The following is a 15269-nucleotide window of genomic DNA, read 5'->3' on the forward strand; positions in this document are numbered from 1 at the left end:
GACGCTTGCAGTGTAATGATACTGTGACTGCTCCTCCCCTCTCTAACTGCCTTCATCCCTGCGGGATGTGATTGGTCCTCCTTCTGCTGTGTAAATGAGATGTGAGCCGAGATTATGCACTGACTCAGTCACAGGAAGTAGTAAGTTACTCATAAACAGACAGGGTTCTTTCATGTAATTCCCACTGAGGAGGTGATGATTTCCTAATGGAGAGAGTTCTGAGAGCAGAGAAGTGAGCTCTGCCATCCCGCCAGGGACTGGAGTGAGTGAGGTTCCCATGTGAGGCGTCCGGAGAGACCTTTCCTTTCTGTGTGTTTCTTTTCAAAGCTAGCAACAATGGAAGAAGTCTGGAGAATGAAGCCCAGTAGCCACCAGTAGAGCACAGACAGTACCATGGGGAGCTGGGTGGCTCAGGGGATTGATAACTGGCAATGGAGCCTTTCCCCTCCAGGACACCAGTTTGAACCCTGTACAGGCTGAGCGTGACAGCACGTCGGGTGCCCCTGAGAGCTCCTTCGGGGCTTGTATCAATGACCTGATCCCAGGCCATTTCTAGAGGCTCACACCATAAAACCTCCATTACCTCTGTCAACCTGGTTAGCAGCTCCAGCAGCGTCCCAAGCTGGAATGGAGGGGGTGCTGCTTTCCCCCGTCAGTGGTGGAGGTCAGGAGGGCTCATTGGCAGGCCGAGCTGTGGCTAAAGAGAGCCTGCTAGCCTCTAGGTCTGACAGTCCAGCCCTTACCATCAGCACTAAACTCATGGAGTGTTGGCTGGTCAGGGTGCTTCCGATGGGCCTTCAGTGTTCTGTGAGCCCTGCTCACCCTGGGGAGGAACCTCGCTTTGCTGGGTCCCTGTAGGTGTAGACCGGATAGACGGCTAACGCCTGCCCCGCTCTGCCTGTTCAGAGGGGCCAGCACGGCGTGTGCCCACACAACACGCTCTTCAGACTGTGCTCCCACAGGTTTATGGAGCCACGTTGGCATGCTAGGGGCACAGCTTCAGAGTCGGCTCTGATTCCTGGCTCCTGCCACCGGGAGATTAGAATCATAGAATCATAGAATATCAGGGTTGGAAGGGACCCCAGAAGGTCATCTAGTCCAACCCCCTGCTCGAAGCAGGACCAATTCCCAGTTAAATCATCCCAGCCAGGGCTTTGTCAAGCCTGACCTTAAAAACCTCTAAGGAAGGAGATTCCACCACCTCCCTAGGTAACGCATTCCAGTGTTTCACCACCCTCTTAGTGAAAAAGTTTTTCCTAATATCCAATCTAAACCTCCCCCACTGCAACTTGAGACCATTACTCCTCGTTCTGTCATCTGCTACCATTGAGAACAGTCTAGAGCCATCCTCTTTGGAACCCCCTTTCAGGTAGTTGAAAGCAGCTATCAAATCCCCCCTCATTCTTCTCTTCTGCAGGCTAAACAATCCCAGCTCCCTCAGCCTCTCCTCATAAGGCATGTGTTCCAGACCCCTAATCATTTTTGTTGCCCTTCGCTGGACTCTCTCCAATTTATCCACATCCTTCTTGAAGTGTGGGGCCCAAAACTGGACACAGTACTCCAGATGAGGCCTCACCAATGTCGAATAGAGGGGAACGATCACGTCCCTCGATCTGCTCGCTATGCCCCTACTTATACATCCCAAAATGCCATTGGCCTTCTTGGCAAAAAGGGCACACTGCTGACTCATATCCAGCTTCTCGTCCACTGTCACCCCTAGGTCCTTTTCCGCAGAACTGCTGCCTAGCCATTCGGTCACTAGTCTGTAGCTGTGCATTGGGTTCTTCCGTCCTAAGTGCAGGACCCTGCACTTATCCTTATTGAACCTCATCAGATTTCTTTTGGCCCAATCCTCCAATTTGTCTAGGTCCTTCTGTATCCTATCCCTCCCCTCCAGCGTATCTACCACTCCTCCCAGTTTAGTATCATCCGCAAATTTGCTGAGAGTGCAATCCACACCATCCTCCAGATCATTTATGAAGATATTGAACAAAACCGGCCCCAGGACCGACCCTTGGGGCACTCCACTTGATACCGGCTGCCAACTAGATATGGAGCCATTGATCACTACCCGTGGAGCCCGACAATCTAGCCAACTTTCTACCCACCTTATAGTGCATTCATCCAGCCCATACTTCCTTAACTTGCTGACAAGAATACTGTGGGAGACCGTGTCAAAAGCTTTCCTAAAGTCAAGAAACAATACATCCACTGCTTTCCCTTCATCCACAGAACCAGTAATCTCATCATAAAAGGCGATTAGATTAGTCAGGCATGACCTTCCCTTGGTGATTAGGCCAATTTCACCCTTGAGTTTCCCTCTGGGTGGGGCAGCGCTGGATGGTGGCTTTGAGCTCTTGTTTGTGCTGGCAGGCGAAGGCGGTTCTGACTCCAGTTGTGGGCGGGCTGGACTTTGCTTCGTGGTGTTTATGGCGCAGTGGCATGTATGTTTGGCAACTCACCTGCTGTTTTTATTTCCGATTCACTGAAGTGGTATGGAAAGCCCTGCAGTCCCTGCCTGCTGGGTTGTGAGGATGGGAGGGTCAACACACAACTAACCAGCCCCGCACTGCAGGAGGGAGGTGAGTCATGCTGACATTCGAGGGGCGATTGCTTAGACCATGGCCAGCCTGGGCCCACCAGCGAGACTGCCCGCCCCAAGCCACCGTCAGTAACAAAGGCTCTTCCCGCTGGCTTCCTGTCCATGCTTCGCCTGCTGGTGCACTGCCTGCCCCGCTAGTTGCATCGGCTACTTCAGCAAAGGGCGTAAGGGCAGGGAGAGATGCCCCCTGTGAGCTTTCTCTGCCATCTGCTCTCACTGCCCCACCTTCCAGCTGGCTTTCGTGTATGCAGGGCTCCCCTCCTTTTGGGCGCCTGTGTGTTTCTAGTGGGACCTTTCCTTTCTTCAACCCATGTGCTGCTTTAACCCCTGGGCAGGGAGTGAGGGGCGTGTGTAATGGGGAAGGGTGCTTTCGGGGGGGGGGGGAAATGGGGTCTGAAGAACAGACTGAGTGGATCTGATGTGAAGGGACGAGTTTGTCTGTAACTGGACCCCAGTGTCTCAGAGACCTTGACGCTTGTGGAACTGTGCCCCGTTTGGTCTTGAGCCCCCTGAAAAGCCGTTATTCCACCTAGTCCTGGCTTGTCAGTGTTGGGAAAGCTCTTCTGGACCTGTCCTACACAGGAGAGAGCCCGGTTGTGGTGGGACAACACAAGGGGCCTGTCTGCAAGGAACGCAGCAAGGCAGATGCTGCAGTGCAAACGGGGGTGGGCGTCTGTGGCCTCTTCCTTGCTGGCGTCTCTGGTGCCTTGGGGCAACCTGGCAACACACACTGCAAAATAGGATGATTGTTAAAGGCACTTGAACCTACAAATCTGCCAGCTGCCTCCCCCAGTGGAGTGGATCCTGATTTACCATTTGCATTGCCCGAGTAAATCTCCCTGCTAACAGCTGACTGAGGGGACTTCAGCATCCTCTGAGCACTCTGCTAGCTACACCTCCCCAGCCTGGCCCAAAATCAGAGCGGGTGCAGCCTCGGGAGAGGCTGCAGCCCTTTGAACACCTGCCTTCTGTCTTATCTGACCTTATTGCTCAGCTGCACTTCAAAGGCCCTCTGCTAAGTATACAGTGGAGGGCCAGATTCTGATTTCAGCTCTGCTGCTGTAAATCCAGAACATCCCTTCAGCAGGGTTACCTGGGGATTCCTCCTGTGTAAGAGAGCAGAATATGGCCCTTCGTATTCAAATGGAGATTGGTGCCCTGGCTCTTCCCTCCTGAGGAAGGAATTCACATCCAAGCTCTGGAGTGAAAGTGGTTTGTTGCCTACTTCCTTTGTTGGCCTCAGTAATTTCATACAGTAAAACACCCACCTTTGTGGTAACTTCGTTTTCAGGGTCAAAACCTGTGTGGAATAAAAATGGTTTGGACGTGTAACAAAAAATAGAACAAAGAATCTGTTGGTTTTTTTCCCAGAGGGATTTTAACCCTTCCCCTGCAAACCTAACAAAGGAGCCTTGGGCCACAGCTGGGGAGCCAGCAAGGAAGGGAATAGAATGGAAAGCTCCCACGTTTCCCCCAGGGATCCGTCCCCATGTAAGCTTAATACAATGGACTCAGGATTGGCCTCTGGAGAAGTAGAGGCAAAACAATGCCCTGTGGAAGCTCTGCAGCAATTATGACGTAGCCAGAACTGAATCCAGAGGAGGCTAGAGTCCGCAGCTCACTGACTCAATGGTTGGCAGCTGAAATTTACACAGCTCTATTTTTTTATTACTATTTTTTAATCAAAGTGTCTCCAACCAGATACAGGGAAGGTTCTGTCGCACGACACACGCTGCAGGTACAGAAACGTCCACATTCTCAACACATTCCTGAACGCATCCAAAGTCTTCAGTGTACTTGTCTCTGCCTTGGAGAGAGTTGGGCAAGGGGCCAGTGGCCCCTGATTCTTACAAGGTCCTTCTCACTTACATGCTGAACTCATGACCCATGACTCATGTTAAGAAAAAAACTGTGTTGTAATGATTAGGAAGTGAGTCTTCTCAGCTCTTGTAATATGATACCGAGTTCGGAGGGGCACTTGGAATTCTAAAACATGTCAGCAACATCAACTAATCCTGTGATATGAAGGGTCATGACCCTCCTCTTTCAGAAGAGGAAAAGGAAGCACAGACGGGTGAAGAGACATGACCCAGTTTATAGAGAGCTGGGATAAGGGTGCAACATTTCCTCTCTGTCCTTGCTTAATCTGCTAGATCCCGATGCCGTTTCCGTATTGTTACGTAGAGATTTGAATAGAACTCCTCAACCCTCTGGCTTTGAGATCCTTCTCGATGATTAATTTTTCGACAATATTTAGCACTGATTTCCTTTCCTCCTCTTTTGAATGCATTTCTCCACCACATTCCCTTGCCCATGGCAACCTGTTCCCAGCAGGGCTGCATCCTTTGGACTGAAGGTGGGCTATCCTATCCTTCCTTACTTTGAAGTACAGTGATTTAGTCTTATAATGTGACTGTCATCTATGAACCCTGCTCAATCTGTGCCTCACTTCTGGGTCTGCAGTCTAACCTTTTCGGTGTCTTGCAGCCTCCTATCCATAAATTGTGTTCATTAGTCAGACTTTCCAAGGGTAGCAGCAGGTGTGGATTATGGATAAGGCCTGCATGCAAGCATGACTATGTCCTTATCCATGTTCCCTTCACAGGCATGTACAGTAATTTCATTTAAGGCTGTGCCAGGATTTGACTTTTCAACAGTTTCTGCATTTCATAAGTTTTAATATATTTTTTTAGCTCCAGTGTAGAAAGTAGTTGCCCCTGGACTTGCAGGGGGGGTTGCAGAAATGATGCCTGCAGGCTACTGAAAGACACCAGCGTTCTTGCACTGTGAAATCTACCACTGTATTTTCTGATTGGGGGGCATGGAGTAGTGGCATTCAGCCTTGAAAACTGAAATCACTATTCCAAAGCAAATGCCTGGGCTCTGAACAACACTCGCTCAATCCTCCTTTGAATATTATACAGCGCTCATCTCCCAGGCTACCTTGATCAGTAGGAAAATCATCCATCAGGAATGGACTGTTAGTGAAAGTCAGTAAAGAAAAATGGAGATGTCAGTGAAAAATAGCAAGGTGATTTATAAAAATAGGTTTCCTTTGCCCGTGTGTGTTTCTGGGCTCTGTGGGCATTTTTTAATCAGGATTTACGGCCTTTTGTGCGATGGTGAAAATGTGGTTTCTGTAAAAACTGACATGTATGACTGCAGATAAGCCTGTCTGGATCCAAAAGTCAGACCCATGCAGCTTCCAAGGGGCAGGTTTTACAATGGAACTTGGATAGATGTAGAAGTGCTCTGGGTGTTGTGTCAGTAAGACATTGAACTGTCAGTGGAAAATGAGTTTTGTCAGTAGGTAGATGTGGAAAGGGAGGAAGAGGGGATTGCTGCTGGCTGGAGTGAAGAGCGGCTGTGTCAGACCCTGGCCTGTAAACCTGGGAACTGAATCCAGAAGGCAAAATTAGAGAGCTAAGTGTATTTATCCAATCAAGCACTTTGGCTTAAATGTTTCTTAATGCTTTATAATCTCCTTTTAACGTCTCTGCGTACACTGTCCAGATTATAAGGCACAAAAATGCAACAAATCTACTGAATATCACAAAAGCTTGTGTGATATAGAGTTTTAGTATGAGGAAAGCAGGGGATGTGGCAACCAGAATCTCCCTGTTATAGCTGTGAAAATAATGTTGAAAATAACAAACTTAATAGATCTGAATCTTCTCCTTCCATTTGAAGGGAAGAACTTCAGAATTCATATAAGGAGGGGGGTGTCCTTTACACCCATAAAAGGTACAAGCGGTCTATCTGGCTATGATGCAGACAGGCAATTGGAAGAAATTAGCTGTATCTGCTAGTGCTGGCTTTGTGGTGTGTGGGCCTGCATGGATAAGATGCTTACAGTCAAATAAACTCCTCACTTTTTATTTCCCTTTAGAAGATGGTTTCATTAAAAACATAATAATGAAAAAGATCAGAAGTGGGTCTTGGAGAACGTAAGCATCATAGTCCCAGCACAAATGTCATGGGGAATAACTGATTGATTGCTTTTCATTTCTGATGAAAAGGCATTGTTCTCCATATATAGCAACTGATGAGTGGAGCAAATGATTATCTTTTGTAATGGAACCATCAGAAGTGTCAAATAGGATGACTCATACATTTCCTTTTACTTATTTATTTTGGTTTTTAAAGATTTTTGTATTTTTTTAAGGAACAAAGGAGAGGTGGAAATACATTTAGTTTCATGGAACAATCTCCAAGTTCAGCTGCTGCCTGTAAAACCCTGGGTTTTATATATGCAAATATTTTCATTAAGAAAGATAAAGCAGTGTAAAATGCTGTTTAGATGCTAATAAGTTCATTTGTATTTGCTGTAACCAAATCGTATGATTTTAAAAGGCTACTGTCAAGTGTTTTAGACCTAAAATTGATACGATGGATCCTTCAATTGATCCTAAAATTGATACGATGGATCCAGCTTGAACTGTGCTTCTCTGTGCCTCGGATCACTGAAGCCATGGTAAGCAACAGTGCATGGTAGCACATATTTGCAAGTTCAGGCTCTGGGTTTAGGAGAAAAAGAGATTTACAAAACCTGATAGAAGTAAAAAATATTAATGATTAACAAATGAAATTGCACTGAAAGAAGGTTTCTTGTTCATTTCAGTTTCCCTTTGTTTGCTGGAGACCCAACACAAAAGCTTAGTGCTTGTGAATGAGGTAGTGCAGTTTAACTGAAAGTGAAATTGTTTAGAAACAGAAAGAGAAACTTACCAGTCTAGTTCCACATTCCATGCGGAACAAGTGCAGAGAGTAAAGCGGCATCAGTCGCAGGCTAAAGATAGTTTCAGATTAAATATACTTTGATTCAGGGCCTGATTTTCAGAATGGCGGACAACCACAGGCACTGACTTCTATTTTTCCCAGTGGGTGCTCCTCCCCTGCTCCATCCCCTGCCTGCACCTCCCCATCCTCTGCTTTCCGCCTTTGCCCAAGTGCCTCCCGCCAGCCGCTGGATAGCTGATCAGAGGCCCTGCCGAACGGATGTGGCTGGTGGATGCTGAGCACCCCCTGTTTTTTTTCTGTGGGTGCTTGAGCCCCAGAGCACCCACAGAGTAGGCGCCTATGCCCACGACTCTGCAGCTGAAGTCAACTGTGTTCAAGGTGTGGCTCCCCAACATCTCTACAAATCAGGCACATTTTTAATAACGCTAGGGAGTGAAATCTTTTTAAAAAATCTATAATTTTTATCTTGCTGTTGTTCCCCTAATCTTCAAGGCCTGGGTGGTTTTCTGTGCCCTTCACCTCTGGATTAACTATTTATCTGAAACTGAATGGGAGATAAAAATAAACAAATGTAGCACAGTCAAGGTCATTTTGCCATTTGCTGGCATTTCTCTAGCACTGTGACTTAGCAGGTGAGGTTCCACAGTGGGCTGCTGGGAGCTCATCCCAATGGCATCTGTCCCCCCTGTACTGGGCAGTGCCAGGCCAAGCGTGGTGTGTTGGTTTATTGTCTGCCAGGTGTTGAATATATGTCATGGGTTGTGAGATGCAAAGCTGTAAACTGCCAGGTGGGGAGATCAAACAGCTCAGCCTCCAACTTTGTATCCGACTTGAACAGATTGCAGTAAGTAGCCCAGATTAATTAGATGAACTGAACTGACGATGACAAGATGTGAGTGCTGGTGAGGCCTGACTGGAGGAGCTTCTGCCTTCAGCCAGCTGCACTGGGCAGAAGTGGCAGCAACAGAAATAGTCTTGTTTTCCCCCGAGCATTGTTTCGGGGTCTGTGTCTTTGAGCCAGTCCCACCTCAGTGTTCAGGAGTCAGGGCTGCTTCTCATCTGAACTTTTCTGCCGGAATGTAGGACCAAGGTAGTTTTCCCCTCTCAGTCTGTCCTTGGGACTTTCAAACCAAACTAGAAACCAGGGGGAAATATCCTCCCCTCAGGCTACACTCCCACAGGGCTCTGTCTGATTTCAGAGGGGGTAGCGTATGCACATTCCTGGTCAGAAGTTGGCCTAACGCCAATAGCACAGATGTCTGAAGTGACCCTGTAGTAATACATGCTTTTAGAGCTTTGCATCAGGGGATCTCAAAGCGCTGTACGAAAAAAGGGCAGTATCATTATCCCCGTTGTATCGCTGGCGAAGCTGAGGAACACAGAGGGAATGTGACTGGCCCAAGGTCACCCTGCAGACCAGTGGCAGAGATGGGAATAGAACCCAGCTCTCCTGAGTCCCAGTCTGGTGCTCTGGACACTAGGTCACAGCACCTGCCTTAACACACCAGTGTGTTCCACCCAACACGCTTGAAAAACGTCCCTGTGATAATGCAGCTCAGAACTCATGAGCCAACCCTATAACTGCAGCATAATGCATACGGCCCTAGTACTTGTGATCAGCCCTACAGTGCCAAGAGTACACAGCCTGACACCTCAATAAAACACGGCTGTACTCAGCCCTGCAAATGTGAGAAACTCTACTGGTTTGCATTATACTGACGAGCACAGGATTGGTTGAGCTTTTTAAAAAGAATGTTGTGTTTTTCCTGGCTTTTGGCAAGAGTTTAGTCTGAACTCCTGAAAAGGAATGGAAGTAACTTGAGTAACCCCCCTCTCCCAGCTTTAACCACTCAGGTCAGGTGATTGAGCTTCCTCTGTGAATGGATGGAGTCATCATAAAGCCCAGACATCACAGCCAATACAGAATGAGTGGACTCTGGCTTTAATGACCTGGAGAAAAGTAAACACAGGAGCAGCTGGAAAGGTCACTCAGAAGAGATGGAACTCTCTGTAATCATGAGCTATGTGACGAATACCTGTTAATGGTGAACAAGGGCAAAACTTTGGTCTTAGGGCACTTTTAAACAATAAGAAGATTAGTGGATGACTAATGGAAGTCTTTAAGTAATTTGGATGGTGCAAGTGCTAAGGAAGAGTGGGGTTTAATTAGCAGCAGCAGTAATAATAATAGCTGCCAGAGTATTTTACAACTGCATCTAACCCTGCTGAAATGGGTGGCGATGGCCCTCTACAGCACCCATCATGATTAACAACAGGGAGGTGAGGTGAAAATTTAGCGGTAGGATATTGAGATAAATCCTGGCTCGAGGATCTTTATGACTAATAGCTCTGCGTATAGCTTTCCTATAATGCCCATCACAGTAGTATGTAAGCACTGGGTCTCTTGAGTGTAGCTTCTTCAAAGCACGGTGCCTGGCAGTAATTACTGGAACAGAGGTAATGGCCCACTGACCAAACAGGATCCCGGTTCTTAAGGTTTCAGCTGAAAGACACCCGTCATCGTAGTGCTCTCTAGAAGACGAAGGGTTAAGTTAGCCTTGCTTGAGCTGGAACCTGTAATTCTAAGCCAGAGGTCCCCAAACTGGGGGACGCACCCCTCTAGGGGGGAGTGGAGGAACTTTCGGCGGTGCAGAGGGGCCTCTGGCCCAGGAGTTGCGGCCCCACTCCCAGCCGGAGTGGGAGGGGTGGACAGGGATAAGGCGGGTGTGACCCTGAAAAGTTTGGGGATCACCTTTCTAAGCAGTCTGCTTGTTTCAAAATTTAGGCCCATAAATCACACCCAGCTAAGTGGAGGAAATAAGGAAAATGTGGGATAAGTATCAGGAAAACATTCCTGAGTCTAGGATGTGTTAGAGGGCCCTGGTTGCATCTACACTATAACACCCCCCTCACCTCCCACCCCCCCGCAGGGCACCAAGTCTCAGAGCCTGGCTCAACTGACTCAAGCTGGCCAGTCCCTCTGAGTAGCATGCAGGGAACAGCCCTGTGTTTGTGGAGCGGGGAGGACTAGCCAGGGCCTAACTGGCCTTTTCCAACTCTACTATCTATGGGCCAGATCCTAGGCTGGTGTGAATCCGCAGACTTCAGTGGACTTGTGCTGATTTACACCATCAGGGGATCTGCTGCATCTCGATGAATTGTAATGACAAGCGAGATACCAGGCGTATCTGGCGCCGGCTGCTACACAGGGCGAGAAGCATGTGCTTGCTCAGACCCGCTTCTGGGTCGGCTGGTATCGCATACAAGCGCACAAAAGGAATAGTGCGAGTGCTGGCCTGCTAGAGCAGCCTGGCTGCTCGCTGCCTCTCTCTGCTGACCCAAGTCGCTATGGCTCTCCGCTTGTGGGGGGTGCCAGAGTTGTTCCAAAGTCCAGGTCTTGTATTTTAGTGCCATGCCAAAATGATAACGAGTTAGTAAAAGTGTAACTTAACCTTAGCAAGCAGGAGATAAGGAGCAGAAGGAAACAAGGTGAGCAAAGCCCCTGGCTCTCCCGTACTAACCGCCACACTTTATTGCAGCTTTATGAGAGTGGGGACGGTTGGACACGGGCTCCCTTTGGAGCACTTTAGTGACGTTATTCAGAAGCTCTGCAGAGAGCCTTTCTTCCAGGCGAGAGTGACTCCAGGATGCCAGGGACCTCCCAGGCTGAAACCAGCACTTAGCGCGCTCCTCTGAGGATCCTAGGGTTGCTGCTGGGGCCGGAATGATTGATTGGAGCTGCCTTTTTGTTATTTTTGGCTACCCCAATAATGTATCCAAACCTGGGAAGAAGGCTGACCCTGGTGCCCTTCTTTATAGGAACTATGAAACCCAGATCGAGGACTCCAAAACCACCTCTGCATGCCACGGCTGCTTGCAAAGGGTGAGGCTGCTGCAGAGCACCCTGCGGGGAGGCCAGACCCCCAGATCCTGCTAAATCCTGTGCAGACTGCGAGAAGAAACAGGCCTCTGTCTGTCCAGTTAGCAATGTGAAATCCGTTGACTGGAGGTGTTCTGCTAAGCGTGCTGCTTGTCCCTGCATGGCTGGTAGGATGGGGTGAGGGGCCATTTACTTTGGAAGGAAGGAAAGGGCCCAACTAGAATTTATTAGCAGCAAAGACTGAAGGACAACAGGACTTTTTTGCGCGAGTCCCACACTAATGCTGTGTCCTTCACTAGTGTCCACCACCCAGTGATCTCAAAGCCTGTAGCACACATTAATTAAAGCTGGCATCCAGCCCCCTGAGGTAGGGGAGAGTCATTTCCCCTCTTTTCCAGGAGTGGAAATTGGGGGGACATAAGTGACTTGCCTAATGTCCCAGAATGAGTAGTGTCATAGCAGGGGGCAGGAGTCAGGAGTCCTGGTTCCCAGTCCACAGCTTGCACCGTCAGATTGCTTGCTTCCTTTTTCAGAAGAACGAACCCAACTTCTTGGTTGCTGCGGGAGGAGAAGTCTGGGGATCTGACTCCTCGGTCACTGGGCAGGAACAAGAAGTACCTGCTGCCAGGGAGGTGGAGCTGTGCCCCTTCTCAGAGATCTGCCAGCTTCCAGCCTGCTTTCTCGAAGTGCAAAGTATTAATTATTATTGACCCTCCCCTTGGCTCGGAGATGCCCTTCTAGTGCTGAGCAGCAGGTGCGGCTGGATGCTGGGATTGTCCCCGATCGAGGGCAGCCCTGCTTCTGGCTGTGGGATTTATGGTTTGCTGCAGACATGGACTGTAGTCTTGGAAAGGTGGGAAAGGAAACCCCCATAAATAACCCTCGGGACAGTGCCATTAAGTGGTTTTTCGTTCCGTAAATAGGCTCACTTTGTTCTCGACGAGTAATGGAGGGGTCTGTCTACACCGATATGACGGCAGCGGTCTGGCTGTGGAAATGTGTTGCTGTGGGCTGGAGAAGGGGGACTGAAACCAGGGCATTGTACCAAACTGTGTCACCTCTCTCCCCTCGTCTTTGCTTGCTCTCCTCTCCTGCTCCAGCACTCTTCCGCCACTGACTTACCCACTGCTTGTTTTAGGCCAGCCCTTATTTTCTGCAGTGCCTGGATTTGGCAGTTTTAGATGCATAACTGAAAAGGAGTGGGAGTGGCTGGTAGCAGCTACTTCCATCTATTCCAGTCTGAAGGGAACCAAGAAGTACTGTGTAACCCACAAGTGTGCCTGTTCTTCTCGAGCCCCGAGCCTGGCTCACCGAACCAGGAGAGCCAGAGACAACCAGAGCACTCACCTGAGCATCCCCTGCTGCTGGCTGACATTCTGCTCTTAAGCGGGGAGGATTCTTAGGTGGGCGCAGCAGATTCTGATCTTGTCAGGCTCAGGTGGGTTTGGTGGCCTCCGCAGACACCAGCCTTTGCTATTGAAGGGGCTGGCACGGAGGTCAGTCACTTGGTTGCATGCATCCCCTAGAGCTGGAAGATACTGGGCAACCTCATCTTTGGGGAGGCTGCTGGATTTCCCCCCTTCTCCAGTATATTTTAATATAAAGTGGAGCTTTCAAAATGAGCATAAAGGGGCGTGATCAGGGAGGAGTTGACACTGCGTAGCTTTTGCAAAAGTAAAAGGTCGTACAGAATCGGTCGTGAATAGAAATGTTCTCATGAGGTTTATTGCAAAGAAATCACCGAAAATCTTTCCCGGGGTGTCGTGAATCCAAACACAACGGTCGTGTGGCTCTGAGTACATGGTGGTGACTTGATATCAGGTATATTAAAAATACGTGCCGCAGGGAGATCAGATAGGTTGCACAATGAGGTGAAAGGCCCTGAGCCGGTTTTGCTGGCTAGGCTGCATAGGAGCAGCAAATGAAGAGCACGAATGGCAGGAAGCAAATTAGGTTTCTAAACTAGTTTTCAGCAGTAATCATCCGAAGTGGTGTTAGCACCTCTGTGAGGAGAATATATTTTTCAAACAGCTGATTGTGTTGCAACACAGCCTTGGTTTGCCCTGACTCCTCTGGGAAACTCTCTGATTTACTCTGAAATCTCTGATTTTTCTGCAGGAGATGTTGTTAATGGTCACAATGCCATCTCTGAATTACAGGGGCCTCATTTCAGAGGGTGGGTGTGTGGCCAGCATGTCTCTTGGCTGGCTGCATTATTTCTCATGGAGCTAATTCTGTGTGGGGGAAGCTACAGGCAGCTCTTGCTCTATAGCTGCTTTTCTACCACAGCTGACTGCTGGAACAGATGCCCTGGACCCTGCGGCCCTCTCCGGCACTGAGCAGAGAGAATCTGAGCCGGCCAGCTGGAAGCAGAAGCTGATTGAGGCCCCAATGGAGTACAGTCACCCCAGCCCTTCCCAATCACTAGATCTGTTCCCATTCGCTTCCAGAGCTGCAAGAGCTCCCAGGATATTGTTGTCCAAATGTTTTCCTTGATTTAAACCGAATGCGTCAGAGCATGGTGCCATTAGGCCATTGCCCAGCTGTTTAATTGCTTCCCCTGGAGGATGGGGGAGCTGCCTTCTCCAGGGTGCATTAGTTAGTATATTTTGTCCTCACATGCCTGTGCTCTGAACAGCAGGCCAGGCCAGCACAGCAATGCTCACCAGTAACTGTACTAATGTTGACATTTATGGTGATTGTAGCTCTCCTACCCAGCTACAGAACAGCCAATCGGATGGCATCAGGAGCTGAGCTGAAGCTTGAACTGCTTTTGCATATCCAGTTCAGCTATGCCTATGGAAGGGATAGGACGAGAAAGGGGGACAGGAAAAAACCTCCAGGAGGTTTGTATGGTGGGGAGTTCCTTTTACGGAGGGTGGATTTTTATAAGCTTTCTGCAAAGCCAGACAACTGGCCTGGTGGACAGAGGAGCTGTGGCAGAGTTAAGAAGAGTTGGAAATCTGGGCCTTTTGGTAAGGAATTGAGAGACCTCTCTCTGTGTGTGGGTGTGTCCATGTGCACACATGGGGGGGAGTGTGAAAGCAGCCTTTGGCTGGATGGGTGTCAGCGTAGAATGGGTTGGGAAGCGGGGAAGCTTTTACTTTTCTGTGCACCGAACAGAAATAGCGAAGGATGGAGAGCCTGCAGAAAGCGGTGTCCGTAGAGGTGTCCGTACAGTCCTGAGCAGGCAGCAGCTCCGAGAGGGAGGGGCTTCTCAGAACAAGGAGTAGCTAAAGATTCAGGACTGGTTCCTGCAAACTGCCGGGTGCCCTTCATTCCCCTCCTGTGCTCAGCCCCATGCAGGATGGGCTCCGGGTCCGGATGGGGAGCAGATCTTTGTGAGGTTACCTGTGAGAGTGGCTAATCAATGCCCACTTAGAATGTGTTGGTTTGTTACAAAAGGAGGTATTTGAGTGAGCAGCAGTTTAGCCTTTCCTTGATTCAGAAATCCCCAGGCCGATTAAGGAAACATCTGAGTTGGTTAGCACATCACTGGCACGAGCGAACTGCCCGGTGACTGACGGGACGTGTCGTGTGCTAACACGGAAGCACGTCCTGGGGATGTACTGTCCATGGCGGGAGCTGGAAGTGGGAATGAAGCAACCTCACCCAGAGTGATACCACTACAGTGGTTGATATTGTTTGACGCAAGCCTGCAATTTGCTTTTAGTCAATTTCTCCCCACCAAGTAGCTTATTTTTAGAAGAGTCCCAGCTGTGGTCCCCATGTTTGTTCTTTTTTAAAAACGTCATCATTGTCTTAGCAGCCCTGGAGCTGACACCTTAGCATTAAAGGGAAGTGTGGTTTGCCAGCCTCCTCTCCTCATGGGCAATCTGGAAGGAAAGAGACCTGGCTTGCTTTTTCCACCTCATCCTGCTGCTGCCTCTTGAATCAAGTTGCAGCAAAATAATGTTAGTGAGTAAGGGGGATATTTATGGCAAAACCTTCATCCTCCCCTCCATGGCAACTTCTGACCCTAGTGAATAGCTAGGGGGGCGGGGGCGTTTATGCCTGCCCCGGGTCCTGTCCCCATCACCTCCAGAG

General features: G+C 49.1%; 1 protein-coding gene across 19 annotated transcripts in view; it reads left to right on the forward strand.

Annotated features, from left to right (window-relative positions):
- The window catches only part of DAB2IP (DAB2 interacting protein), a 347539-nt gene that overhangs the window by 240243 nt on the left and 92027 nt on the right, over positions 1 to 15269 (forward strand). The window contains exon 1 of one of the 19 annotated variants that reach the window (XM_048823319.2): positions 14063 to 14197. The exons of the other annotated variants lie outside the window; for them this stretch is intronic. The gene's annotated coding sequence lies outside the window, so the exon portion shown is untranslated. Of the gene's footprint in view, positions 1 to 14062; positions 14198 to 15269 lie in introns of those variants that run through there. 19 annotated transcript variants of the gene reach the window in all.

The sequence above is a fragment of the Caretta caretta genome, chromosome 16 (genome assembly GCF_965140235.1).
Source record: "Caretta caretta isolate rCarCar2 chromosome 16, rCarCar1.hap1, whole genome shotgun sequence".
Classification (NCBI taxonomy): Eukaryota; Metazoa; Chordata; order Testudines; family Cheloniidae; genus Caretta; species Caretta caretta.